This window comes from Lissotriton vulgaris, unplaced genomic scaffold, assembly GCF_964263255.1.
Source record: "Lissotriton vulgaris unplaced genomic scaffold, aLisVul1.2 SCAFFOLD_595, whole genome shotgun sequence".
NCBI classification, from domain to species: Eukaryota; Metazoa; Chordata; class Amphibia; order Caudata; family Salamandridae; genus Lissotriton; species Lissotriton vulgaris.
This window is the reverse complement of record NW_028241900.1, coordinates 527,581-555,184: the sequence shown is the minus strand read 5'-3', so window position 1 is coordinate 555,184 and position 27,604 is coordinate 527,581. Positions and strand designations below refer to the sequence as shown.

At 39.6% G+C, this 27,604-nt stretch overlaps 19 non-coding genes across 19 annotated transcripts; all 19 read right to left on the bottom strand.

Moving 5' to 3' along the window:
- Positions 1 to 1,582: 1,582 nt before the first annotated feature.
- TRNAV-CAC (transfer RNA valine (anticodon CAC)) lies at positions 1,583 to 1,655 on the bottom strand. Its single transcript has one exon. It is a non-coding gene; the product is annotated as a tRNA-Val (tRNA).
- Positions 1,656 to 4,231: 2,576 nt separating this feature from the next.
- Positions 4,232 to 4,304, bottom strand: TRNAV-CAC (transfer RNA valine (anticodon CAC)). Its single transcript has one exon. It is a non-coding gene; the product is annotated as a tRNA-Val (tRNA).
- A 300-nt stretch (positions 4,305 to 4,604) lies between these two features.
- TRNAP-UGG (transfer RNA proline (anticodon UGG)) lies at positions 4,605 to 4,676 on the bottom strand. Its single transcript has one exon. It is a non-coding gene; the product is annotated as a tRNA-Pro (tRNA).
- Positions 4,677 to 6,823: 2,147 nt separating this feature from the next.
- TRNAV-CAC (transfer RNA valine (anticodon CAC)) lies at positions 6,824 to 6,896 on the bottom strand. Its single transcript has one exon. It is a non-coding gene; the product is annotated as a tRNA-Val (tRNA).
- A 300-nt stretch (positions 6,897 to 7,196) lies between these two features.
- Positions 7,197 to 7,268, bottom strand: TRNAP-UGG (transfer RNA proline (anticodon UGG)). The gene has a single exon. It is a non-coding gene; the product is annotated as a tRNA-Pro (tRNA).
- Positions 7,269 to 9,447: 2,179 nt separating this feature from the next.
- On the bottom strand, positions 9,448 to 9,520 carry TRNAV-CAC (transfer RNA valine (anticodon CAC)). The gene has a single exon. It is a non-coding gene; the product is annotated as a tRNA-Val (tRNA).
- A 300-nt stretch (positions 9,521 to 9,820) lies between these two features.
- TRNAP-UGG (transfer RNA proline (anticodon UGG)) lies at positions 9,821 to 9,892 on the bottom strand. Its single transcript has one exon. It is a non-coding gene; the product is annotated as a tRNA-Pro (tRNA).
- A 2,143-nt stretch (positions 9,893 to 12,035) lies between these two features.
- TRNAV-CAC (transfer RNA valine (anticodon CAC)) lies at positions 12,036 to 12,108 on the bottom strand. The gene has a single exon. It is a non-coding gene; the product is annotated as a tRNA-Val (tRNA).
- Positions 12,109 to 12,408: 300 nt separating this feature from the next.
- Positions 12,409 to 12,480, bottom strand: TRNAP-UGG (transfer RNA proline (anticodon UGG)). Its single transcript has one exon. It is a non-coding gene; the product is annotated as a tRNA-Pro (tRNA).
- A 2,183-nt stretch (positions 12,481 to 14,663) lies between these two features.
- On the bottom strand, positions 14,664 to 14,736 carry TRNAV-CAC (transfer RNA valine (anticodon CAC)). The gene has a single exon. It is a non-coding gene; the product is annotated as a tRNA-Val (tRNA).
- Positions 14,737 to 15,124: 388 nt separating this feature from the next.
- On the bottom strand, positions 15,125 to 15,196 carry TRNAP-UGG (transfer RNA proline (anticodon UGG)). Its single transcript has one exon. It is a non-coding gene; the product is annotated as a tRNA-Pro (tRNA).
- Positions 15,197 to 17,375: 2,179 nt separating this feature from the next.
- TRNAV-CAC (transfer RNA valine (anticodon CAC)) lies at positions 17,376 to 17,448 on the bottom strand. The gene has a single exon. It is a non-coding gene; the product is annotated as a tRNA-Val (tRNA).
- Positions 17,449 to 17,748: 300 nt separating this feature from the next.
- TRNAP-UGG (transfer RNA proline (anticodon UGG)) lies at positions 17,749 to 17,820 on the bottom strand. Its single transcript has one exon. It is a non-coding gene; the product is annotated as a tRNA-Pro (tRNA).
- A 2,175-nt stretch (positions 17,821 to 19,995) lies between these two features.
- Positions 19,996 to 20,068, bottom strand: TRNAV-CAC (transfer RNA valine (anticodon CAC)). Its single transcript has one exon. It is a non-coding gene; the product is annotated as a tRNA-Val (tRNA).
- Positions 20,069 to 20,368: 300 nt separating this feature from the next.
- TRNAP-UGG (transfer RNA proline (anticodon UGG)) lies at positions 20,369 to 20,440 on the bottom strand. Its single transcript has one exon. It is a non-coding gene; the product is annotated as a tRNA-Pro (tRNA).
- Positions 20,441 to 22,659: 2,219 nt separating this feature from the next.
- On the bottom strand, positions 22,660 to 22,732 carry TRNAV-CAC (transfer RNA valine (anticodon CAC)). Its single transcript has one exon. It is a non-coding gene; the product is annotated as a tRNA-Val (tRNA).
- Positions 22,733 to 23,032: 300 nt separating this feature from the next.
- TRNAP-UGG (transfer RNA proline (anticodon UGG)) lies at positions 23,033 to 23,104 on the bottom strand. The gene has a single exon. It is a non-coding gene; the product is annotated as a tRNA-Pro (tRNA).
- Positions 23,105 to 25,280: 2,176 nt separating this feature from the next.
- On the bottom strand, positions 25,281 to 25,353 carry TRNAV-CAC (transfer RNA valine (anticodon CAC)). Its single transcript has one exon. It is a non-coding gene; the product is annotated as a tRNA-Val (tRNA).
- Positions 25,354 to 25,653: 300 nt separating this feature from the next.
- On the bottom strand, positions 25,654 to 25,725 carry TRNAP-UGG (transfer RNA proline (anticodon UGG)). Its single transcript has one exon. It is a non-coding gene; the product is annotated as a tRNA-Pro (tRNA).
- Positions 25,726 to 27,604: the final 1,879 nt, after the last annotated feature.

The window sequence follows — 27,604 nt, the reverse complement described above, 5'->3', positions numbered from 1 at the left end:
CCTTCCTTTTTAGTGTGGGTCCTTCTGACTATCATAGGATTGCTTGTAAGAGTGGCCAGGGTCAGAGAAAAAACTTTCAACCCTTCGTAGTGTTCTATCCAGAAGCAGGCATTTTCTGGGCCTTTAATTTCAGGCTTTTCCCAGCAGTCTCTGTTCTGCCTATGTAAATTAACAAAAGCAGTGCTTATTCATCACTTACTCTAATGTCCTTACTGTCCAGAAAGCTCTGCCTAAGTATGCTTTTTTTCTTTTTCAGTGAAATTCTAAATGTTTTTTCCGCCCAGTCTATGGCAGTAGAATGCTGCTTATGATGCCACATTTTGTTGAATCACCAAGGTACAACTACAGAGAAATATATGAGTCTGAACGACATGGAACTCTTAGCTAACACATCACAATGTGTGATGCTTGCCAACCAAGCACTAGATTCTGGAGCGCTGATGATCAGAACATTCTGCTCCTGAAGGAAAGGAAAGACAGCTTGATGGAAAATAAAGTCTCAGTTTATAGTAACGCTCTCTCTCTCCCAATATCTATCTATCTATCTATCTATCTATCTATCTATCTATCTATCTATCTATCTATCTATCTATCTATCTATCTATCTATCTATCTATCTATCTATCTATCTATCTATCTATCTATCTATCTATCTATCTATCTATCTATCTATCTATCTATCTATCTATCTATCTATCTATCTATCTTTATATATGGATACCTGCGTACACATACATATAGATATGCCATGCATTCCTTTAGATTTGTTCCAACCTCTTACCATTTATTTGAGAATCCCTACTTTTCAAGTGACTGCAAATGAAGTCATTTCCGGCACTTTTTGGCCGGTGCAAGGTAACAAAAACACATGACAACTTTTAATAAAAATCATTGGTCTCTTTGTTAACGCGCACTGTCAAACATGGGGCTTTCACACGTCAGGTAAACATGATAACCAATACACAACAGAAGCAGATGTAGATTGCTTATCAATGCCGGGATAGAACAGTTGTGAATTGAGTAGAAGAAGGGCCCCTGAATTGATACTTATTATATACAGCCTGTAAGATAATGAAAAATGCAGGCTAGGAAAGGAGATGCAAATATCAATGTATTAGAAAAATACATAAAGAGGAGTGATTTGCTTTTATTCATTCAAGGCTAGAAAAAATCAACATACTATTGCAAGCATTCATACACCACCAAATAGAAATAAACAATTCTGACATTAAACGTAAAGGTGACGATGCATTTGTATCATCACCTTGAGAAGGGTCACCGAGGAATTGAGCCCAGGGCTTCTGCACTTAAACACCAGAAACACTCCACTAAACTAAGATGCCTGTTGGTGCCAACAATTCCCAAAGTTAATGCGTGTTCTAGGTGAGCAATGAACAGAATGCAGGGCTCTTTTCAAAGCGAGGTCTGTGAATCAACAGATACATCCACATGCCAATTACTTTAGTGTTTTTAGGAGAATTCACTTTCTTGGAACGAGTCTGCATGAAACCATCTTCAGGGCCTGGACAATTTCATGGCAAAACGGCACCTCTCAACATTGCAGCCAAGACAATATAACAACTTTTTCTGCCCGGTTTCGAACCGGGGACCTTTCGCGTGTGAGGCGAACGTGATAACCACTACACTACAGAAACAGATGTCTACAGTTGATTCTTCTGTGATGAAATTTCTCAAAACAGGCTATTCCAAGGGCCTCTGGTTTTAGATTTCTTTCATGCAACCTTCCCAGACAGCCCTAGCTGAACGCTTGTATATGCCATGCAAGTTCAGCATTTTTGCAAAATGCTTAAAGAGAAATGTTTCCTAGTTGCTCAGGCAGGGCAAGGTTAAAAGCATGAGACTCTAGCAAATATTCATCCACTACTGCAAAGAGAAAATTGATATTGGCTTTGAAATGCATACTGCAATACTACTTTAAAAAAGCACCAATGAAAGGGCTCGTCCGGGATTTGAACCCGGGACCTCTCGCACCCAAAGGGAGAATCATACCCCTAGACCAACGAGCCTTCGAAAGGCCCGCACCTCTGAAAAGCTAATACCAGCTCTAAGCACGCAATGAAGATCATGCTGGGGACTTTTTCATGCTTGGTCTGTGAATATACATGAAATTCAGTGTCAACTTACCCTTTCTCAAATGATATCACTATCATTTATAAGTGTCCCCTTTTATTTTGTCCCAGCATTGGACACGTCTTACAGAAAGTCAGCACTTATTTATCTATTTCTGCATTGGCTAGACCCTAAAGAGAAAGAATAAAAAGCTGTTCATAGCAACATAAGAAACACATGTTGCATTTTCTCTCAAATGCTTATTCCCTTTGTGCAAATCGGAATGCCAAGGTGAATAACTGGGCCACAGATTCTGGCTAATTATCTTTCCCTTGAATGCAAGTAGCAATAAAAACGGCCTAATGCAGGACTAAAGCATTCCTTGCAAGCCTCTAACATCATAACATAACTGAGCTGCTGGTAGCAAGCTAAGCAATACCTTCCCAAAATGAGAAGTACATGTGCTAATCCGCTCAATCAGCGCTCGATCAGGTTGCGATCAGGCGAGATATAGAAAAGGTGGAAAGGGTCCAAATGGCTGTCCCTTCCTTTTCAGGGTGGGTCCTTCTGACTATCATAGGATTGCTTGTAAGAGTGGCCAGGGTCAGAGAAAAAACTTTCAACCCTTCTTAGTGTTCTATCCAGAAGCAGGCATTTTCTGTGCCTTTAATTTCAGGCTTTTCCCAGCAGTCTCTGTTCTGCCTATGTAAATTAACAAAAGCAGTGCTTATTCATCACTTACTCTAATGTCCTTACTGTCCAGAAAGCTCTGCCTAAGTATGCTTTTTTTCTTTTTCAGTGAAATTCTAAATGTTTTTACTGCCCAGTCTATGGCAGTAGAATGCTGCTTATGATGCCACATTTTGTTGAATCACCAAGGTACAACTACAGAGGAATATATGAGTCTGAACGACATGGAACTCTTAGCTAACACATCACAATGTGTGATGCTTGCCAACCAAGCACTAGATTCTGGAGCGCTGATGATCAGAACATTCTGCTCCTGAAGGAAAGGAAAGACAGCTTGATGGAAAATAAAGTCTCAGTTTATAGTAACGCTCTCTCTCTCCCAATATCTATCTATCTATCTATCTATCTATCTATCTATCTATCTATCTATCTATCTATCTATCTATCTATCTATCTATCTATCTATCTATCTATCTATCTATCTATCTATCTATCTATCTATCTATCTATCTATCTATCTATCTATCTATCTATCTATCTATCTATCTATCTATCTATCTATCTATCTATCTATCTATCTATCTATCTATCTATCTTTATATATGGATACCTGCGTACACATACATATAGATATGCCATGCATTCCTTTAGATTTGTTCCAACCTCTTACCATTTATTTGAGAATCCCTACTTTTCAAGTGACTGCAAATGAAGTCATTTCTGGCACTTTTTGGCCGGTGCAAGGTAACAAAAACACATGACAACTTTTAATAAAAATCATTGGTCTCTTTGTTAACGCGCACTGTCAAACATGGGGCTTTCACACGTCAGGTAAACATGATAACCAATACACAACAGAAGCAGATGTAGATTGCTTATCAATGCCGGGATAGAACAGTTGTGAATTGAGTAGAAGAAGGGCCCCTGAATTGATACTTATTATATACAGCCTGTAAGATAATGAAAAATGCAGGCTAGGAAAGGAGATGCAAATATCAATGTATTAGAAAAATACATAAAGAGGAGTGATTTGCTTTTATTCATTCAAGGCTAGAAAAAATCAACATACTATTGCAAGCATTCATACACCACCAAATAGAAATAAACAATTCTGACATTAAACGTAAAGGTGACGATGCATTTGTATCATCACCTTGAGAAGGGTCACCGAGGAATTGAGCCCAGGGCTTCTGCACTTAAACACCAGAAACACTCCACTAAACTAAGATGCCTGTTGGTGCCAACAATTCCCAAAGTTAATGCGTGTTCTAGGTGAGCAATGAACAGAATGCAGGGCTCTTTTCAAAGCGAGGTCTGTGAATCAACAGATACATCCACATGCCAATTACTTTAGTGTTTTTAAGAGAATTCACTTTCTTGGAACGAGTCTGCATGAAACCATCTTCAGGGCCTGGACAATTTCATGGCAAAACGGCACCTCTCAACATTGCAGCCAAGACAATATAACAACTGTTTCTGCCCGGTTTCGAACCGGGGACCTTTCGCGTGTGAGGCGAACGTGATAACCACTACACTACAGAAACAGATGTCTACAGTTGATTCTTCTGTGATGAAACTTCTCAAAACAGGCTATTCCAAGGGCCTCTGGTTTTAGATTTCTTTCATGCAACCTTCCCAGACAGCCCTAGCTGAACGCTTGTATATGCCATGCAAGTTCAGCATTTTTGCAAAATGCTTAAAGAGAAATGTTTCCTATTTGCTCAGGCAGGGCAAGGTTAAAAGCATGAGACTCTAGCAAATATTCATCCACTACTGCAAAGAGAAAATTGATATTGGCTTTGAAATGCATACTGCAATACTACTTTAAAAAAGCACCAATGAAAGGGCTCGTCCGGGATTTGAACCCGGGACCTCTCGCACCCAAAGCGAGAATCATACCCCTAGACCAACGAGCCTTCGAAAGGCCCGCACCTCTGAAAAGCTAATACCAGCTCTAAGCACGCAATGAAGATCATGCTGGGGACTTTTTCATGCTTGGTCTGTGAATATACATGAAATTCAGTGTCAACTTACCCTTTCTCAAATGATATCACTATCATTTATAAGTGTCCCCTTTTATTTTGTCCCAGCATTGGACACGTCTTACAGAAAGTCAGCACTTATTTATCTATTTCTGCATTGGATAAACCCTAAAGAGAAAGGATAAAAAGCTGTTCATAGCAACATAAGAAACACATGTTGCATTTTCTCTCAAATGCTTATTCCCTTTGTGCAAATCGGAATGCCAAGATGAATAACTGGGCCACAGATTCTGGCTAATTATCTTTCCCTTGAATGCAAGTAGCAATAAAAACGGCCTAATGCAGGACTAAAGCATTCCTTGCAAGCCTCTAACATCATAACATAACTGAGCTGCTGGTAGCAAGCTAAGCAATACCTTCCCAAAATGAGAAGTACATGTGCTAATCCGCTCAATCAGCGCTCGATCAGGCTCGATCAGGCGAGATATAGAAAAGGTGGAAAGGGTCCAAATGGCTGTCCCTTCCTTTTTAGTGTGGGTCCTTCTGACTATCATAGGATTGCTTGTAAGAGTGGCCAGGGTCAGAGAAAAAACTTTCAACCCTTCTTAGTGTTCTATCCAGAAGCAGGCATTTTCTGGGCCTTTAATTTCAGGCTTTTCCCAGCAGTCTCTGTTCTGCCTATGTAAATTAACAAAAGCAGTGCTTATTCATCACTTACTCTAATGTCCTTACTGTCCAGAAAGCTCTGCCTAAGTATGCTTTTTTTCTTTTTCAGTGAAATTCTAAATGTTTTTTCCGCCCAGTCTATGGCAGTAGAATGCTGCTTATGATGCCACATTTTGTTGAATCACCAAGGTACAACTACAGAGGAATATATGAGTCTGAACGACATGGAACTCTTAGCTAACACATCACAATGTGTGATGCTTGCCAACCAAGCACTAGATTCTGGAGCGCTGATGATCAGAACATTCTGCTCCTGAAGGAAAGGAAAGACAGCTTGATGGAAAATAAAGTCTCAGTTTATAGTAACGCTCTCTCTCTCCCAATATCTATCTATCTATCTATCTATCTATCTATCTATCTATCTATCTATCTATCTATCTATCTATCTATCTATCTATCTATCTATCTATCTATCTATCTATCTATCTATCTATCTATCTATCTATCTATCTATCTATCTATCTATCTATCTATCTATCTTTATATATGGATACCTGCGTACACATACATATAGATATGCCATGCATTCCTTTAGATTTGTTCCAACCTCTTACCATTTATTTGAGAATCCCTACTTTTCAAGTGACTGCAAATGAAGTCATTTCCGGCACTTTTTGGCCGGTGCAAGGTAACAAAAACACATGACAACTTTTAATAAAAATCATTGGTCTCTTTGTTAACGCGCACTGTCAAACATGGGGCTTTCACACGTCAGGTAAACATGATAACCAATACACAACAGAAGCAGATGTAGATTGCTTATCAATGCCGGGATAGAACAGTTGTGAATTGAGTAGAAGAAGGGCCCCTGAATTGATACTTATTATATACAGCCTGTAAGATAATGAAAAATGCAGGCTAGGAAAGGAGATGCAAATATCAATGTATTAGAAAAATACATAAAGAGGAGTGATTTGCTTTTATTCATTCAAGGCTAGAAAAAATCAACATACTATTGCAAGCATTCATACACCACCAAATAGAAATAAACAATTCTGACATTAAACGTAAAGGTGACGATGCATTTGTATCATCACCTTGAGAAGGGTCACCGAGGAATTGAGCCCAGGGCTTCTGCACTTAAACACCAGAAACACTCCACTAAACTAAGATGCCTGTTGGTGCCAACAATTCCCAAAGTTAATGCGTGTTCTAGGTGAGCAATGAACAGAATGCAGGGCTCTTTTCAAAGCGAGGTCTGTGAATCAACAGATACATCCACATGCCAATTACTTTAGTGTTTTTAAGAGAATTCACTTTCTTGGAACGAGTCTGCATGAAACCATCTTCAGGGCCTGGACAATTTCATGGCAAAACGGCACCTCTCAACATTGCAGCCAAGACAATATAACAACTGTTTCTGCCCGGTTTCGAACCGGGGACCTTTCGCGTGTGAGGCAAACGTGATAACCACTACACTACAGAAACAGATGTCTACAGTTGATTCTTCTGTGATGAAACTTCTCAAAACAGGCTATTCCAAGGGCCTCTGGTTTTAGATTTCTTTCATGCAACCTTCCCAGACAGCCCTAGCTGAACGCTTGTATATGCCATGCAAGTTCAGCATTTTTGCAAAATGCTTAAAGAGAAATGTTTCCTATTTGCTCAGGCAGGGCAAGGTTAAAAACATGAGACTCTAGCAAATATTCATCCACTACTGCAAAGAGAAAATTGATATTGGCTTTGAAATGCATACTGCAATACTACTTTAAAAAAGCACCAATGAAAGGGCTCGTCCGGGATTTGAACCCGGGACCTCTCGCACCCAAAGCGAGAATCATACCCCTAGACCAACGAGCCTTCGAAAGGCCCGCACCTCTGAAAAGCTAATACCAGCTCTAAGCACGCAATGAAGATCATGCTGGGGACTTTTTCATGCTTGGTCTGTGAATATACATGAAATTCAGTGTCAACTTACCCTTTCTCAAATGATATCACTATCATTTATAAGTGTCCCCTTTTATTTTGTCCCAGCATTGGACACGTCTTACAGAAAGTCAGCACTTATTTATCTATTTCTGCATTGGCTAGACCCTAAAGAGAAAGGATAAAAAGCTGTTCATAGCAACATAAGAAACACATGTTGCATTTTCTCTCAAATGCTTATTCCCTTTGTGCAAATCGGAATGCCAAGATGAATAACTGGGCCACAGATTCTGGCTAATTATCTTTCCCTTGAATGCAAGTAGCAATAAAAACGGCCTAATGCAGGACTAAAGCATTCCTTGCAAGCCTCTAACATCATAACATAACTGAGCTGCTGGTAGCAAGCTAAGCAATACCTTCCCAAAATGAGAAGTACATGTGCTAATCCGCTCAATCAGCGCTCGATCAGGCTCGATCAGGCGAGATATAGAAAAGGTGGAAAGGGTCCAAATGGCTGTCCCTTCCTTTTTAGTGTGGGTCCTTCTGACTATCATAGGATTGCTTGTAAGAGTGGCCAGGGTCAGAGAAAAAACTTTCAACCCTTCTTAGTGTTCTATCCAGAAGCAGGCATTTTCTGGGCCTTTAATTTCAGGCTTTTCCCAGCAGTCTCTGTTCTGCCTATGTAAATTAACAAAAGCAGTGCTTATTCATCACTTACTCTAATGTCCTTACTGTCCAGAAAGCTCTGCCTAAGTATGCTTTTTTTCTTTTTCAGTGAAATTCTAAATGTTTTTTCCGCCCAGTCTATGGCAGTAGAATGCTGCTTATGATGCCACATTTTGTTGAATCACCAAGGTACAACTACAGAGGAATATATGAGTCTGAACGACATGGAACTCTTAGCTAACACATCACAATGTGTGATGCTTGCCAACCAAGCACTAGATTCTGGAGCGCTGATGATCAGAACATTCTGCTCCTGAAGGAAAGGAAAGACAGCTTGATGGAAAATAAAGTCTCAGTTTATAGTAACGCTCTCTCTCTCCCAATATCTATCTATCTATCTATCTATCTATCTATCTATCTATCTATCTATCTATCTATCTATCTATCTATCTATCTAACTATCTATCTATCTATCTATCTATCTATCTATCTATCTATCTATCTATCTATCTATCTATCTATCTATCTATCTATCTATCTATCTATCTATCTATCTATCTATCTATCTATCTTTATATATGGATACCTGCGTACACATACATATAGATATGCCATGCATTCCTTTAGATTTGTTCCAACCTCTTACCATTTATTTGAGAATCCCTACTTTTCAAGTGACTGCAAATGAAGTCATTTCCGGCACTTTTTGGCCGGTGCAAGGTAACAAAAACACATGACAACTTTTAATAAAAATCATTGGTCTCTTTGTTAACGCGCACTGTCAAACATGGGGCTTTCACACGTCAGGTAAACATGATAACCAATACACAACAGAAGCAGATGTAGATTGCTTATCAATGCCGGGATAGAACAGTTGTGAATTGAGTAGAAGAAGGGCCCCTGAATTGATACTTATTATATACAGCCTGTAAGATAATGAAAAATGCAGGCTAGGAAAGGAGATGCAAATATCAATGTATTAGAAAAATACATAAAGAGGAGTGATTTGCTTTTATTCATTCAAGGCTAGAAAAAATCAACATACTATTGCAAGCATTCATACACCACCAAATAGAAATAAACAATTCTGACATTAAACGTAAAGGTGACGATGCATTTGTATCATCACCTTGAGAAGGGTCACCGAGGAATTGAGCCCAGGGCTTCTGCACTTAAACACCAGAAACACTCCACTAAACTAAGATGCCTGTTGGTGCCAACAATTCCCAAAGTTAATGCGTGTTCTAGGTGAGCAATGAACAGAATGCAGGGCTCTTTTCAAAGCGAGGTCTGTGAATCAACAGATACATCCACATGCCAATTACTTTAGTGTTTTTAAGAGAATTCACTTTCTTGGAACGAGTCTGCATGAAACCATCTTCAGGGCCTGGACAATTTCATGGCAAAACGGCACCTCTCAACATTGCAGCCAAGACAATATAACAACTGTTTCTGCCCGGTTTCGAACCGGGGACCTTTCGCGTGTGAGGCAAACGTGATAACCACTACACTACAGAAACAGATGTCTACAGTTGATTCTTCTGTGATGAAACTTCTCAAAACAGGCTATTCCAAGGGCCTCTGGTTTTAGATTTCTTTCATGCAACCTTCCCAGACAGCCCTAGCTGAACGCTTGTATATGCCATGCAAGTTCAGCATTTTTGCAAAATGCTTAAAGAGAAATGTTTCCTATTTGCTCAGGCAGGGCAAGGTTAAAAACATGAGACTCTAGCAAATATTCATCCACTACTGCAAAGAGAAAATTGATATTGGCTTTGAAATGCATACTGCAATACTACTTTAAAAAAGCACCAATGAAAGGGCTCGTCCGGGATTTGAACCCGGGACCTCTCGCACCCAAAGCGAGAATCATACCCCTAGACCAACGAGCCTTCGAAAGGCCCGCACCTCTGAAAAGCTAATACCAGCTCTAAGCACGCAATGAAGATCATGCTGGGGACTTTTTCATGCTTGGTCTGTGAATATACATGAAATTCAGTGTCAACTTACCCTTTCTCAAATGATATCACTATCATTTATAAGTGTCCCCTTTTATTTTGTCCCAGCATTGGACACGTCTTACAGAAAGTCAGCACTTATTTATCTATTTCTGCATTGGCTAGACCCTAAAGAGAAAGGATAAAAAGCTGTTCATAGCAACATAAGAAACACATGTTGCATTTTCTCTCAAATGCTTATTCCCTTTGTGCAAATCGGAATGCCAAGATGAATAACTGGGCCACAGATTCTGGCTAATTATCTTTCCCTTGAATGCAAGTAGCAATAAAAACGGCCTAATGCAGGACTAAAGCATTCCTTGCAAGCCTCTAACATCATAACATAACTGAGCTGCTGGTAGCAAGCTAAGCAATACCTTCCCAAAATGAGAAGTACATGTGCTAATCCGCTCAATCAGCGCTCGATCAGGCTCGATCAGGCGAGATATAGAAAAGGTGGAAAGGGTCCAAATGGCTGTCCCTTCCTTTTTAGTGTGGGTCCTTCTGACTATCATAGGATTGCTTGTAAGAGTGGCCAGGGTCAGAGAAAAAACTTTCAACCCTTCTTAGTGTTCTATCCAGAAGCAGGCATTTTCTGGGCCTTTAATTTCAGGCTTTTCCCAGCAGTCTCTGTTCTGCCTATGTAAATTAACAAAAGCAGTGCTTATTCATCACTTACTCTAATGTCCTTACTGTCCAGAAAGCTCTGCCTAAGTATGCTTTTTTTCTTTTTCAGTGAAATTCTAAATGTTTTTTCCGCCCAGTCTATGGCAGTAGAATGCTGCTTATGATGCCACATTTTGTTGAATCACCAAGGTACAACTACAGAGGAATATATGAGTCTGAACGACATGGAACTCTTAGCTAACACATCACAATGTGTGATGCTTGCCAACCAAGCACTAGATTCTGGAGCGCTGATGATCAGAACATTCTGCTCCTGAAGGAAAGGAAAGACAGCTTGATGGAAAATAAAGTCTCAGTTTATAGTAACGCTCTCTCTCTCCCAATATCTATCTATCTATCTATCTATCTATCTATCTATCTATCTATCTATCTATCTATCTATCTATCTATCTATCTATCTATCTATCTATCTATCTATCTATCTATCTATCTATCTATCTATCTATCTATCTATCTATCTATCTATCTATCTATCTTTATATATGGATACCTGCGTACACATACATATAGATATGCCATGCATTCCTTTAGATTTGTTCCAACCTCTTACCATTTATTTGAGAATCCCTACTTTTCAAGTGACTGCAAATGAAGTCATTTCCGGCACTTTTTGGCCGGTGCAAGGTAACAAAAACACATGACAACTTTTAATAAAAATCATTGGTCTCTTTGTTAACGCGCACTGTCAAACATGGGGCTTTCACACGTCAGGTAAACATGATAACCAATACACAACAGAAGCAGATGTAGATTGCTTATCAATGCCGGGATAGAACAGTTGTGAATTGAGTAGAAGAAGGGCCCCTGAATTGATACTTATTATATACAGCCTGTAAGATAATGAAAAATGCAGGCTAGGAAAGGAGATGCAAATATCAATGTATTAGAAAAATACATAAAGAGGAGTGATTTGCTTTTATTCATTCAAGGCTAGAAAAAATCAACATACTATTGCAAGCATTCATACACCACCAAATAGAAATAAACAATTCTGACATTAAACGTAAAGGTGACGATGCATTTGTATCATCACCTTGAGAAGGGTCACCGAGGAATTGAGCCCAGGGCTTCTGCACTTAAACACCAGAAACACTCCACTAAACTAAGATGCCTGTTGGTGCCAACAATTCCCAAAGTTAATGCGTGTTCTAGGTGAGCAATGAACAGAATGCAGGGCTCTTTTCAAAGCGAGGTCTGTGAATCAACAGATACATCCACATGCCAATTACTTTAGTGTTTTTAAGAGAATTCACTTTCTTGGAACGAGTCTGCATGAAACCATCTTCAGGGCCTGGACAATTTCATGGCAAAACGGCACCTCTCAACATTGCAGCCAAGACAATATAACAACTGTTTCTGCCCGGTTTCGAACCGGGGACCTTTCGCGTGTGAGGCAAACGTGATAACCACTACACTACAGAAACAGATGTCTACAGTTGATTCTTCTGTGATGAAACTTCTCAAAACAGGCTATTCCAAGGGCCTCTGGTTTTAGATTTCTTTCATGCAACCTTCCCAGACAGCCCTAGCTGAACGCTTGTATATGCCATGCAAGTTCAGCATTTTTGCAAAATGCTTAAAGAGAAATGTTTCCTATTTGCTCAGGCAGGGCAAGGTTAAAAACATGAGACTCTAGCAAATATTCATCCACTACTGCAAAGAGAAAATTGATATTGGCTTTGAAATGCATACTGCAATACTACTTTAAAAAAGCACCAATGAAAGGGCTCGTCCGGGATTTGAACCCGGGACCTCTCGCACCCAAAGCGAGAATCATACCCCTAGACCAACGAGCCTTCGAAAGGCCCGCACCTCTGAAAAGCTAATACCAGCTCTAAGCACGCAATGAAGATCATGCTGGGGACTTTTTCATGCTTGGTCTGTGAATATACATGAAATTCAGTGTCAACTTACCCTTTCTCAAATGATATCACTATCATTTATAAGTGTCCCCTTTTATTTTGTCCCAGCATTGGACACGTCTTACAGAAAGTCAGCACTTATTTATCTATTTCTGCATTGGCTAGACCCTAAAGAGAAAGGATAAAAAGCTGTTCATAGCAACATAAGAAACACATGTTGCATTTTCTCTCAAATGCTTATTCCCTTTGTGCAAATCGGAATGCCAAGATGAATAACTGGGCCACAGATTCTGGCTAATTATCTTTCCCTTGAATGCAAGTAGCAATAAAAACGGCCTAATGCAGGACTAAAGCATTCCTTGCAAGCCTCTAACATCATAACATAACTGAGCTGCTGGTAGCAAGCTAAGCAATACCTTCCCAAAATGAGAAGTACATGTGCTAATCCGCTCAATCAGCGCTCGATCAGGCTCGATCAGGCGAGATATAGAAAAGGTGGAAAGGGTCCAAATGGCTGTCCCTTCCTTTTTAGTGTGGGTCCTTCTGACTATCATAGGATTGCTTGTAAGAGTGGCCAGGGTCAGAGAAAAAACTTTCAACCCTTCTTAGTGTTCTATCCAGAAGCAGGCATTTTCTGGGCCTTTAATTTCAGGCTTTTCCCAGCAGTCTCTGTTCTGCCTATGTAAATTAACAAAAGCAGTGCTTATTCATCACTTACTCTAATGTCCTTACTGTCCAGAAAGCTCTGCCTAAGTATGCTTTTTTTCTTTTTCAGTGAAATTCTAAATGTTTTTTCCGCCCAGTCTATGGCAGTAGAATGCTGCTTATGATGCCACATTTTGTTGAATCACCAAGGTACAACTACAGAGGAATATATGAGTCTGAACGACATGGAACTCTTAGCTAACACATCACAATGTGTGATGCTTGCCAACCAAGCACTAGATTCTGGAGCGCTGATGATCAGAACATTCTGCTCCTGAAGGAAAGGAAAGACAGCTTGATGGAAAATAAAGTCTCAGTTTATAGTAACGCTCTCTCTCTCCCAATATCTATCTATCTATCTATCTATCTATCTATCTATCTATCTATCTATCTATCTATCTATCTATCTATCTATCTATCTATCTATCTATCTATCTATCTATCTATCTATCTATCTATCTATCTATCTATCTATCTATCTATCTATCTATCTATCTATCTATCTATCTATCTATCTATCTATCTATCTATCTATCTTTATATATGGATACCTGCGTACACATACATATAGATATGCCATGCATTCCTTTAGATTTGTTCCAACCTCTTACCATTTATTTGAGAATCCCTACTTTTCAAGTGACTGCAAATGAAGTCATTTCCGGCACTTTTTGGCCGGTGCAAGGTAACAAAAACACATGACAACTTTTAATAAAAATCATTGGTCTCTTTGTTAACGCGCACTGTCAAACATGGGGCTTTCACACGTCAGGTAAACATGATAACCAATACACAACAGAAGCAGATGTAGATTGCTTATCAATGCCGGGATAGAACAGTTGTGAATTGAGTAGAAGAAGGGCCCCTGAATTGATACTTATTATATACAGCCTGTAAGATAATGAAAAATGCAGGCTAGGAAAGGAGATGCAAATATCAATGTATTAGAAAAATACATAAAGAGGAGTGATTTGCTTTTATTCATTCAAGGCTAGAAAAAATCAACATACTATTGCAAGCATTCATACACCACCAAATAGAAATAAACAATTCTGACATTAAACGTAAAGGTGACGATGCATTTGTATCATCACCTTGAGAAGGGTCACCGAGGAATTGAGCCCAGGGCTTCTGCACTTAAACACCAGAAACACTCCACTAAACTAAGATGCCTGTTGGTGCCAACAATTCCCAAAGTTAATGCGTGTTCTAGGTGAGCAATGAACAGAATGCAGGGCTCTTTTCAAAGCGAGGTCTGTGAATCAACAGATACATCCACATGCCAATTACTTTAGTGTTTTTAAGAGAATTCACTTTCTTGGAACGAGTCTGCATGAAACCATCTTCAGGGCCTGGACAATTTCATGGCAAAACGGCACCTCTCAACATTGCAGCCAAGACAATATAACAACTGTTTCTGCCCGGTTTCGAACCGGGGACCTTTCGCGTGTGAGGCAAACGTGATAACCACTACACTACAGAAACAGATGTCTACAGTTGATTCTTCTGTGATGAAACTTCTGGGGACCTTTCGCGTGTGAGGCAAACGTGATAACCACTACACTACAGAAACAGATGTCTACAGTTGATTCTTCTGTGATGAAACTTCTCAAAACAGGCTATTCCAAGGGCCTCTGGTTTTAGATTTCTTTCATGCAACCTTCCCAGACAGCCCTAGCTGAACGCTTGTATATGCCATGCAAGTTCAGCATTTTTGCAAAATGCTTAAAGAGAAATGTTTCCTATTTGCTCAGGCAGGGCAAGGTTAAAAACATGAGACTCTAGCAAATATTCATCCACTACTGCAAAGAGAAAATTGATATTGGCTTTGAAATGCATACTGCAATACTACTTTAAAAAAGCACCAATGAAAGGGCTCGTCCGGGATTTGAACCCGGGACCTCTCGCACCCAAAGCGAGAATCATACCCCTAGACCAACGAGCCTTCGAAAGGCCCGCACCTCTGAAAAGCTAATACCAGCTCTAAGCACGCAATGAAGATCATGCTGGGGACTTTTTCATGCTTGGTCTGTGAATATACATGAAATTCAGTGTCAACTTACCCTTTCTCAAATGATATCACTATCATTTATAAGTGTCCCCTTTTATTTTGTCCCAGCATTGGACACGTCTTACAGAAAGTCAGCACTTATTTATCTATTTCTGCATTGGCTAGACCCTAAAGAGAAAGGATAAAAAGCTGTTCATAGCAACATAAGAAACACATGTTGCATTTTCTCTCAAATGCTTATTCCCTTTGTGCAAATCGGAATGCCAAGATGAATAACTGGGCCACAGATTCTGGCTAATTATCTTTCCCTTGAATGCAAGTAGCAATAAAAACGGCCTAATGCAGGACTAAAGCATTCCTTGCAAGCCTCTAACATCATAACATAACTGAGCTGCTGGTAGCAAGCTAAGCAATACCTTCCCAAAATGAGAAGTACATGTGCTAATCCGCTCAATCAGCGCTCGATCAGGCTCGATCAGGCGAGATATAGAAAAGGTGGAAAGGGTCCAAATGGCTGTCCCTTCCTTTTTAGTGTGGGTCCTTCTGACTATCATAGGATTGCTTGTAAGAGTGGCCAGGGTCAGAGAAAAAACTTTCAACCCTTCTTAGTGTTCTATCCAGAAGCAGGCATTTTCTGGGCCTTTAATTTCAGGCTTTTCCCAGCAGTCTCTGTTCTGCCTATGTAAATTAACAAAAGCAGTGCTTATTCATCACTTACTCTAATGTCCTTACTGTCCAGAAAGCTCTGCCTAAGTATGCTTTTTTTCTTTTTCAGTGAAATTCTAAATGTTTTTTCCGCCCAGTCTATGGCAGTAGAATGCTGCTTATGATGCCACATTTTGTTGAATCACCAAGGTACAACTACAGAGGAATATATGAGTCTGAACGACATGGAACTCTTAGCTAACACATCACAATGTGTGATGCTTGCCAACCAAGCACTAGATTCTGGAGCGCTGATGATCAGAACATTCTGCTCCTGAAGGAAAGGAAAGACAGCTTGATGGAAAATAAAGTCTCAGTTTATAGTAACGCTCTCTCTCTCCCAATATCTATCTATCTATCTATCTATCTATCTATCTATCTATCTATCTATCTATCTATCTATCTATCTATCTATCTATCTATCTATCTATCTATCTATCTATCTATCTATCTATCTATCTATCTATCTATCTATCTATCTATCTATCTATCTATCTATCTATCTATCTATCTATCTATCTATCTATCTATCTTTATATATGGATACCTGCGTACACATACATATAGATATGCCATGCATTCCTTTAGATTTGTTCCAACCTCTTACCATTTATTTGAGAATCCCTACTTTTCAAGTGACTGCAAATGAAGTCATTTCCGGCACTTTTTGGCCGGTGCAAGGTAACAAAAACACATGACAACTTTTAATAAAAATCATTGGTCTCTTTGTTAACGCGCACTGTCAAACATGGGGCTTTCACACGTCAGGTAAACATGATAACCAATACACAACAGAAGCAGATGTAGATTGCTTATCAATGCCGGGATAGAACAGTTGTGAATTGAGTAGAAGAAGGGCCCCTGAATTGATACTTATTATATACAGCCTGTAAGATAATGAAAAATGCAGGCTAGGAAAGGAGATGCAAATATCAATGTATTAGAAAAATACATAAAGAGGAGTGATTTGCTTTTATTCATTCAAGGCTAGAAAAAATCAACATACTATTGCAAGCATTCATACACCACCAAATAGAAATAAACAATTCTGACATTAAACGTAAAGGTGACGATGCATTTGTATCATCACCTTGAGAAGGGTCACCGAGGAATTGAGCCCAGGGCTTCTGCACTTAAACACCAGAAACACTCCACTAAACTAAGATGCCTGTTGGTGCCAACAATTCCCAAAGTTAATGCGTGTTCTAGGTGAGCAATGAACAGAATGCAGGGCTCTTTTCAAAGCGAGGTCTGTGAATCAACAGATACATCCACATGCCAATTACTTTAGTGTTTTTAAGAGAATTCACTTTCTTGGAACGAGTCTGCATGAAACCATCTTCAGGGCCTGGACAATTTCATGGCAAAACGGCACCTCTCAACATTGCAGCCAAGACAATATAACAACTGTTTCTGCCCGGTTTCGAACCGGGGACCTTTCGCGTGTGAGGCAAACGTGATAACCACTACACTACAGAAACAGATGTCTACAGTTGATTCTTCTGTGATGAAACTTCTCAAAACAGGCTATTCCAAGGGCCTCTGGTTTTAGATTTCTTTCATGCAACCTTCCCAGACAGCCCTAGCTGAACGCTTGTATATGCCATGCAAGTTCAGCATTTTTGCAAAATGCTTAAAGAGAAATGTTTCCTATTTGCTCAGGCAGGGCAAGGTTAAAAACATGAGACTCTAGCAAATATTCATCCACTACTGCAAAGAGAAAATTGATATTGGCTTTGAAATGCATACTGCAATACTACTTTAAAAAAGCACCAATGAAAGGGCTCGTCCGGGATTTGAACCCGGGACCTCTCGCACCCAAAGCGAGAATCATACCCCTAGACCAACGAGCCTTCGAAAGGCCCGCACCTCTGAAAAGCTAATACCAGCTCTAAGCACGCAATGAAGATCATGCTGGGGACTTTTTCATGCTTGGTCTGTGAATATACATGAAATTCAGTGTCAACTTACCCTTTCTCAAATGATATCACTATCATTTATAAGTGTCCCCTTTTATTTTGTCCCAGCATTGGACACGTCTTACAGAAAGTCAGCACTTATTTATCTATTTCTGCATTGGCTAGACCCTAAAGAGAAAGGATAAAAAGCTGTTCATAGCAACATAAGAAACACATGTTGCATTTTCTCTCAAATGCTTATTCCCTTTGTGCAAATCGGAATGCCAAGATGAATAACTGGGCCACAGATTCTGGCTAATTATCTTTCCCTTGAATGCAAGTAGCAATAAAAACGGCCTAATGCAGGACTAAAGCATTCCTTGCAAGCCTCTAACATCATAACATAACTGAGCTGCTGGTAGCAAGCTAAGCAATACCTTCCCAAAATGAGAAGTACATGTGCTAATCCGCTCAATCAGCGCTCGATCAGGCTCGATCAGGCGAGATATAGAAAAGGTGGAAAGGGTCCAAATGGCTGTCCCTTCCTTTTTAGTGTGGGTCCTTCTGACTATCATAGGATTGCTTGTAAGAGTGGCCAGGGTCAGAGAAAAAACTTTCAACCCTTCTTAGTGTTCTATCCAGAAGCAGGCATTTTCTGGGCCTTTAATTTCAGGCTTTTCCCAGCAGTCTCTGTTCTGCCTATGTAAATTAACAAAAGCAGTGCTTATTCATCACTTACTCTAATGTCCTTACTGTCCAGAAAGCTCTGCCTAAGTATGCTTTTTTTCTTTTTCAGTGAAATTCTAAATGTTTTTTCCGCCCAGTCTATGGCAGTAGAATGCTGCTTATGATGCCACATTTTGTTGAATCACCAAGGTACAACTACAGAGGAATATATGAGTCTGAACGACATGGAACTCTTAGCTAACACATCACAATGTGTGATGCTTGCCAACCAAGCACTAGATTCTGGAGCGCTGATGATCAGAACATTCTGCTCCTGAAGGAAAGGAAAGACAGCTTGATGGAAAATAAAGTCTCAGTTTATAGTAACGCTCTCTCTCTCCCAATATCTATCTATCTATCTATCTATCTATCTATCTATCTATCTATCTATCTATCTATCTATCTATCTATCTATCTATCTATCTATCTATCTATCTATCTATCTATCTATCTATCTATCTATCTATCTATCTATCTATCTATCTATCTATCTATCTATCTATCTATCTATCTATCTATCTATCTATCTTTATATATGGATACCTGCGTACACATACATATAGATATGCCATGCATTCCTTTAGATTTGTTCCAACCTCTTACCATTTATTTGAGAATCCCTACTTTTCAAGTGACTGCAAATGAAGTCATTTCCGGCACTTTTTGGCCGGTGCAAGGTAACAAAAACACATGACAACTTTTAATAAAAATCATTGGTCTCTTTGTTAACGCGCACTGTCAAACATGGGGCTTTCACACGTCAGGTAAACATGATAACCAATACACAACAGAAGCAGATGTAGATTGCTTATCAATGCCGGGATAGAACAGTTGTGAATTGAGTAGAAGAAGGGCCCCTGAATTGATACTTATTATATACAGCCTGTAAGATAATGAAAAATGCAGGCTAGGAAAGGAGATGCAAATATCAATGTATTAGAAAAATACATAAAGAGGAGTGATTTGCTTTTATTCATTCAAGGCTAGAAAAAATCAACATACTATTGCAAGCATTCATACACCACCAAATAGAAATAAACAATTCTGACATTAAACGTAAAGGTGACGATGCATTTGTATCATCACCTTGAGAAGGGTCACCGAGGAATTGAGCCCAGGGCTTCTGCACTTAAACACCAGAAACACTCCACTAAACTAAGATGCCTGTTGGTGCCAACAATTCCCAAAGTTAATGCGTGTTCTAGGTGAGCAATGAACAGAATGCAGGGCTCTTTTCAAAGCGAGGTCTGTGAATCAACAGATACATCCACATGCCAATTACTTTAGTGTTTTTAAGAGAATTCACTTTCTTGGAACGAGTCTGCATGAAACCATCTTCAGGGCCTGGACAATTTCATGGCAAAACGGCACCTCTCAACATTGCAGCCAAGACAATATAACAACTGTTTCTGCCCGGTTTCGAACCGGGGACCTTTCGCGTGTGAGGCAAACGTGATAACCACTACACTACAGAAACAGATGTCTACAGTTGATTCTTCTGTGATGAAACTTCTCAAAACAGGCTATTCCAAGGGCCTCTGGTTTTAGATTTCTTTCATGCAACCTTCCCAGACAGCCCTAGCTGAACGCTTGTATATGCCATGCAAGTTCAGCATTTTTGCAAAATGCTTAAAGAGAAATGTTTCCTATTTGCTCAGGCAGGGCAAGGTTAAAAACATGAGACTCTAGCAAATATTCATCCACTACTGCAAAGAGAAAATTGATATTGGCTTTGAAATGCATACTGCAATACTACTTTAAAAAAGCACCAATGAAAGGGCTCGTCCGGGATTTGAACCCGGGACCTCTCGCACCCAAAGCGAGAATCATACCCCTAGACCAACGAGCCTTCGAAAGGCCCGCACCTCTGAAAAGCTAATACCAGCTCTAAGCACGCAATGAAGATCATGCTGGGGACTTTTTCATGCTTGGTCTGTGAATATACATGAAATTCAGTGTCAACTTACCCTTTCTCAAATGATATCACTATCATTTATAAGTGTCCCCTTTTATTTTGTCCCAGCATTGGACACGTCTTACAGAAAGTCAGCACTTATTTATCTATTTCTGCATTGGCTAGACCCTAAAGAGAAAGGATAAAAAGCTGTTCATAGCAACATAAGAAACACATGTTGCATTTTCTCTCAAATGCTTATTCCCTTTGTGCAAATCGGAATGCCAAGATGAATAACTGGGCCACAGATTCTGGCTAATTATCTTTCCCTTGAATGCAAGTAGCAATAAAAACGGCCTAATGCAGGACTAAAGCATTCCTTGCAAGCCTCTAACATCATAACATAACTGAGCTGCTGGTAGCAAGCTAAGCAATACCTTCCCAAAATGAGAAGTACATGTGCTAATCCGCTCAATCAGCGCTCGATCAGGCTCGATCAGGCGAGATATAGAAAAGGTGGAAAGGGTCCAAATGGCTGTCCCTTCCTTTTTAGTGTGGGTCCTTCTGACTATCATAGGATTGCTTGTAAGAGTGGCCAGGGTCAGAGAAAAAACTTTCAACCCTTCTTAGTGTTCTATCCAGAAGCAGGCATTTTCTGGGCCTTTAATTTCAGGCTTTTCCCAGCAGTCTCTGTTCTGCCTATGTAAATTAACAAAAGCAGTGCTTATTCATCACTTACTCTAATGTCCTTACTGTCCAGAAAGCTCTGCCTAAGTATGCTTTTTTTCTTTTTCAGTGAAATTCTAAATGTTTTTTCCGCCCAGTCTATGGCAGTAGAATGCTGCTTATGATGCCACATTTTGTTGAATCACCAAGGTACAACTACAGAGGAATATATGAGTCTGAACGACATGGAACTCTTAGCTAACACATCACAATGTGTGATGCTTGCCAACCAAGCACTAGATTCTGGAGCGCTGATGATCAGAACATTCTGCTCCTGAAGGAAAGGAAAGACAGCTTGATGGAAAATAAAGTCTCAGTTTATAGTAACGCTCTCTCTCTCCCAATATCTATCTATCTATCTATCTATCTATCTATCTATCTATCTATCTATCTATCTATCTATCTATCTATCTATCTATCTATCTATCTATCTATCTATCTATCTATCTATCTATCTATCTATCTATCTATCTATCTATCTATCTATCTATCTATCTATCTATCTATCTATCTATCTATCTATCTATCTATCTATCTATCTATCTATCTATCTATCTATCTATCTATCTATCTTTATATATGGATACCTGCGTACACATACATATAGATATGCCATGCATTCCTTTAGATTTGTTCCAACCTCTTACCATTTATTTGAGAATCCCTACTTTTCAAGTGACTGCAAATGAAGTCATTTCCGGCACTTTTTGGCCGGTGCAAGGTAACAAAAACACATGACAACTTTTAATAAAAATCATTGGTCTCTTTGTTAACGCGCACTGTCAAACATGGGGCTTTCACACGTCAGGTAAACATGATAACCAATACACAACAGAAGCAGATGTAGATTGCTTATCAATGCCGGGATAGAACAGTTGTGAATTGAGTAGAAGAAGGGCCCCTGAATTGATACTTATTATATACAGCCTGTAAGATAATGAAAAATGCAGGCTAGGAAAGGAGATGCAAATATCAATGTATTAGAAAAATACATAAAGAGGAGTGATTTGCTTTTATTCATTCAAGGCTAGAAAAAATCAACATACTATTGCAAGCATTCATACACCACCAAATAGAAATAAACAATTCTGACATTAAACGTAAAGGTGACGATGCATTTGTATCATCACCTTGAGAAGGGTCACCGAGGAATTGAGCCCAGGGCTTCTGCACTTAAACACCAGAAACACTCCACTAAACTAAGATGCCTGTTGGTGCCAACAATTCCCAAAGTTAATGCGTGTTCTAGGTGAGCAATGAACAGAATGCAGGGCTCTTTTCAAAGCGAGGTCTGTGAATCAACAGATACATCCACATGCCAATTACTTTAGTGTTTTTAGGAGAATTCACTTTCTTGGAACGAGTCTGCATGAAACCATCTTCAGGGCCTGGACAATTTCATGGCAAAACGGCACCTCTCAACATTGCAGCCAAGACAATATAACAACTTTTTCTGCCCGGTTTCGAACCGGGGACCTTTCGCGTGTGAGGCGAACGTGATAACCACTACACTACAGAAACAGATGTCTACAGTTGATTCTTCTGTGATGAAATTTCTCAAAACAGGCTATTCCAAGGGCCTCTGGTTTTAGATTTCTTTCATGCAACCTTCCCAGACAGCCCTAGCTGAACGCTTGTATATGCCATGCAAGTTCAGCATTTTTGCAAAATGCTTAAAGAGAAATGTTTCCTAGTTGCTCAGGCAGGGCAAGGTTAAAAGCATGAGACTCTAGCAAATATTCATCCACTACTGCAAAGAGAAAATTGATATTGGCTTTGAAATGCATACTGCAATACTACTTTAAAAAAGCACCAATGAAAGGGCTCGTCCGGGATTTGAACCCGGGACCTCTCGCACCCAAAGCGAGAATCATACCCCTAGACCAACGAGCCTTCGAAAGGCCCGCACCTCTGAAAAGCTAATACCAGCTCTAAGCACGCAATGAAGATCATGCTGGGGACTTTTTCATGCTTGGTCTGTGAATATACATGAAATTCAGTGTCAACTTACCCTTTCTCAAATGATATCACTATCATTTATAAGTGTCCCCTTTTATTTTGTCCCAGCATTGGACACGTCTTACAGAAAGTCAGCACTTATTTATCTATTTCTGCATTGGCTAGACCCTAAAGAGAAAGAATAAAAAGCTGTTCATAGCAACATAAGAAACACATGTTGCATTTTCTCTCAAATGCTTATTCCCTTTGTGCAAATCGGAATGCCAAGGTGAATAACTGGGCCACAGATTCTGGCTAATTATCTTTCCCTTGAATGCAAGTAGCAATAAAAACGGCCTAATGCAGGACTAAAGCATTCCTTGCAAGCCTCTAACATCATAACATAACTGAGCTGCTGGTAGCAAGCTAAGCAATACCTTCCCAAAATGAGAAGTACATGTGCTAATCCGCTCAATCAGCGCTCGATCAGGTTGCGATCAGGCGAGATATAGAAAAGGTGGAAAGGGTCCAAATGGCTGTCCCTTCCTTTTCAGGGTGGGTCCTTCTGACTATCATAGGATTGCTTGTAAGAGTGGCCAGGGTCAGAGAAAAAACTTTCAACCCTTCTTAGTGTTCTATCCAGAAGCAGGCATTTTCTGTGCCTTTAATTTCAGGCTTTTCCCAGCAGTCTCTGTTCTGCCTATGTAAATTAACAAAAGCAGTGCTTATTCATCACTTACTCTAATGTCCTTACTGTCCAGAAAGCTCTGCCTAAGTATGCTTTTTTTCTTTTTCAGTGAAATTCTAAATGTTTTTACTGCCCAGTCTATGGCAGTAGAATGCTGCTTATGATGCCACATTTTGTTGAATCACCAAGGTACAACTACAGAGGAATATATGAGTCTGAACGACATGGAACTCTTAGCTAACACATCACAATGTGTGATGCTTGCCAACCAAGCACTAGATTCTGGAGCGCTGATGATCAGAACATTCTGCTCCTGAAGGAAAGGAAAGACAGCTTGATGGAAAATAAAGTCTCAGTTTATAGTAACGCTCTCTCTCTCCCAATATCTATCTATCTATCTATCTATCTATCTATCTATCTATCTATCTATCTATCTATCTATCTATCTATCTATCTATCTATCTATCTATCTATCTATCTATCTATCTATCTATCTATCTATCTATCTATCTATCTATCTATCTATCTATCTATCTATCTATCTATCTATCTATCTATCTATCTATCTTTATATATGGATACCTGCGTACACATACATATAGATATGCCATGCATTCCTTTAGATTTGTTCCAACCTCTTACCATTTATTTGAGAATCCCTACTTTTCAAGTGACTGCAAATGAAGTCATTTCCGGCACTTTTTGGCCGGTGCAAGGTAACAAAAACACATGACAACTTTTAATAAAAATCATTGGTCTCTTTGTTAACGCGCACTGTCAAACATGGGGCTTTCACACGTCAGGTAAACATGATAACCAATACACAACAGAAGCAGATGTAGATTGCTTATCAATGCCGGGATAGAACAGTTGTGAATTGAGTAGAAGAAGGGCCCCTGAATTGATACTTATTATATACAGCCTGTAAGATAATGAAAAATGCAGGCTAGGAAAGGAGATGCAAATATCAATGTATTAGAAAAATACATAAAGAGGAGTGATTTGCTTTTATTCATTCAAGGCTAGAAAAAATCAACATACTATTGCAAGCATTCATACACCACCAAATAGAAATAAACAATTCTGACATTAAACGTAAAGGTGACGATGCATTTGTATCATCACCTTGAGAAGGGTCACCGAGGAATTGAGCCCAGGGCTTCTGCACTTAAACACCAGAAACACTCCACTAAACTAAGATGCCTGTTGGTGCCAACAATTCCCAAAGTTAATGCGTGTTCTAGGTGAGCAATGAACAGAATGCAGGGCTCTTTTCAAAGCGAGGTCTGTGAATCAACAGATACATCCACATGCCAATTACTTTAGTGTTTTTAAGAGAATTCACTTTCTTGGAACGAGTCTGCATGAAACCATCTTCAGGGCCTGGACAATTTCATGGCAAAACGGCACCTCTCAACATTGCAGCCAAGACAATATAACAACTGTTTCTGCCCGGTTTCGAACCGGGGACCTTTCGCGTGTGAGGCGAACGTGATAACCACTACACTACAGAAACAGATGTCTACAGTTGATTCTTCTGTGATGAAACTTCTCAAAACAGGCTATTCCAAGGGCCTCTGGCTTTAGATTTCTTTCATGCAACCTTCCCAGACAGCCCTAGCTGAACGCTTGTATATGCCATGCAAGTTCAGCATTTTTGCAAAATGCTTAAAGAGAAATGTTTCCTATTTGCTCAGGCAGGGCAAGGTTAAAAGCATGAGACTCTAGCAAATATTCATCCACTACTGCAAAGAGAAAATTGATATTGGCTTTGAAATGCATACTGCAATACTACTCTAAAAAAGCACCAATGAAAGGGCTCGTCCGGGATTTGAACCCGGGACCTCTCGCACCCAAAGCGAGAATCATACCCCTAGACCAACGAGCCTTCGAAAGGCCCGCACCTCTGAAAAGCTAATACCAGCTCTAAGCACGCAATGAAGATCATGCTGGGGACTTTTTCATGCTTGGTCTGTGAATATACATGAAATTCAGTGTCAACTTACCCTTTCTCAAATGATATCACTATCATTTATAAGTGTCCCCTTTTATTTTGTCCCAGCATTGGACACGTCTTACAGAAAGTCAGCACTTATTTATCTATTTCTGCATTGGCTAGACCCTAAAGAGAAAGGATAAAAAGCTGTTCATAGCAACATAAGAAACACATGTTGCATTTTCTCTCAAATGCTTATTCCCTTTGTGCAAATCGGAATGCCAAGATGAATAACTGGGCCACAGATTCTGGCTAATTATCTTTCCCTTGAATGCAAGTAGCAATAAAAACGGCCTAATGCAGGACTAAAGCATTCCTTGCAAGCCTCTAACATCATAACATAACTGAGCTGCTGGTAGCAAGCTAAGCAATACCTTCCCAAAATGAGAAGTACATGTGCTAATCCGCTCAATCAGCGCTCGATCAGGCTCGATCAGGCGAGATATAGAAAAGGTGGAAAGGGTCCAAATGGCTGTCCCTTCCTTTTTAGTGTGGGTCCTTCTGACTATCATAGGATTGCTTGTAAGAGTGGCCAGGGTCAGAGAAAAAACTTTCAACCCTTCTTAGTGTTCTATCCAGAAGCAGGCATTTTCTGGGCCTTTAATTTCAGGCTTTTCCCAGCAGTCTCTGTTCTGCCTATGTAAATTAACAAAAGCAGTGCTTATTCATCACTTACTCTAATGTCCTTACTGTCCAGAAAGCTCTGCCTAAGTATGCTTTTTTTCTTTTTCAGTGAAATTCTAAATGTTTTTTCCGCCCAGTCTATGGCAGTAGAATGCTGCTTATGATGCCACATTTTGTTGAATCACCAAGGTACAACTACAGAGGAATATATGAGTCTGAACGACATGGAACTCTTAGCTAACACATCACAATGTGTGATGCTTGCCAACCAAGCACTAGATTCTGGAGCGCTGATGATCAGAACATTCTGCTCCTGAAGGAAAGGAAAGACAGCTTGATGGAAAATAAAGTCTCAGTTTATAGTAACGCTCTCTCTCTCCCAATATCTATCTATCTATCTATCTATCTATCTATCTATCTATCTATCTATCTATCTATCTATCTATCTATCTATCTATCTATCTATCTATCTATCTATCTATCTATCTATCTATCTATCTATCTATCTATCTATCTATCTATCTATCTATCTATCTTTATATATGGATACCTGCGTACACATACATATAGATATGCCATGCATTCCTTTAGATTTGTTCCAACCTCTTACCATTTATTTGAGAATCCCTACTTTTCAAGTGACTGCAAATGAAGTCATTTCCGGCACTTTTTGGCCGGTGCAAGGTAACAAAAACACATGACAACTTTTAATAAAAATCATTGGTCTCTTTGTTAACGCGCACTGTCAAACATGGGGCTTTCACACGTCAGGTAAACATGATAACCAATACACAACAGAAGCAGATGTAGATTGCTTATCAATGCCGGGATAGAACAGTTGTGAATTGAGTAGAAGAAGGGCCCCTGAATTGATACTTATTATATACAGCCTGTAAGATAATGAAAAATGCAGGCTAGGAAAGGAGATGCAAATATCAATGTATTAGAAAAATACATAAAGAGGAGTGATTTGCTTTTATTCATTCAAGGCTAGAAAAAATCAACATACTATTGCAAGCATTCATACACCACCAAATAGAAATAAACAATTCTGACATTAAACGTAAAGGTGACGATGCATTTGTATCATCACCTTGAGAAGGGTCACCGAGGAATTGAGCCCAGGGCTTCTGCACTTAAACACCAG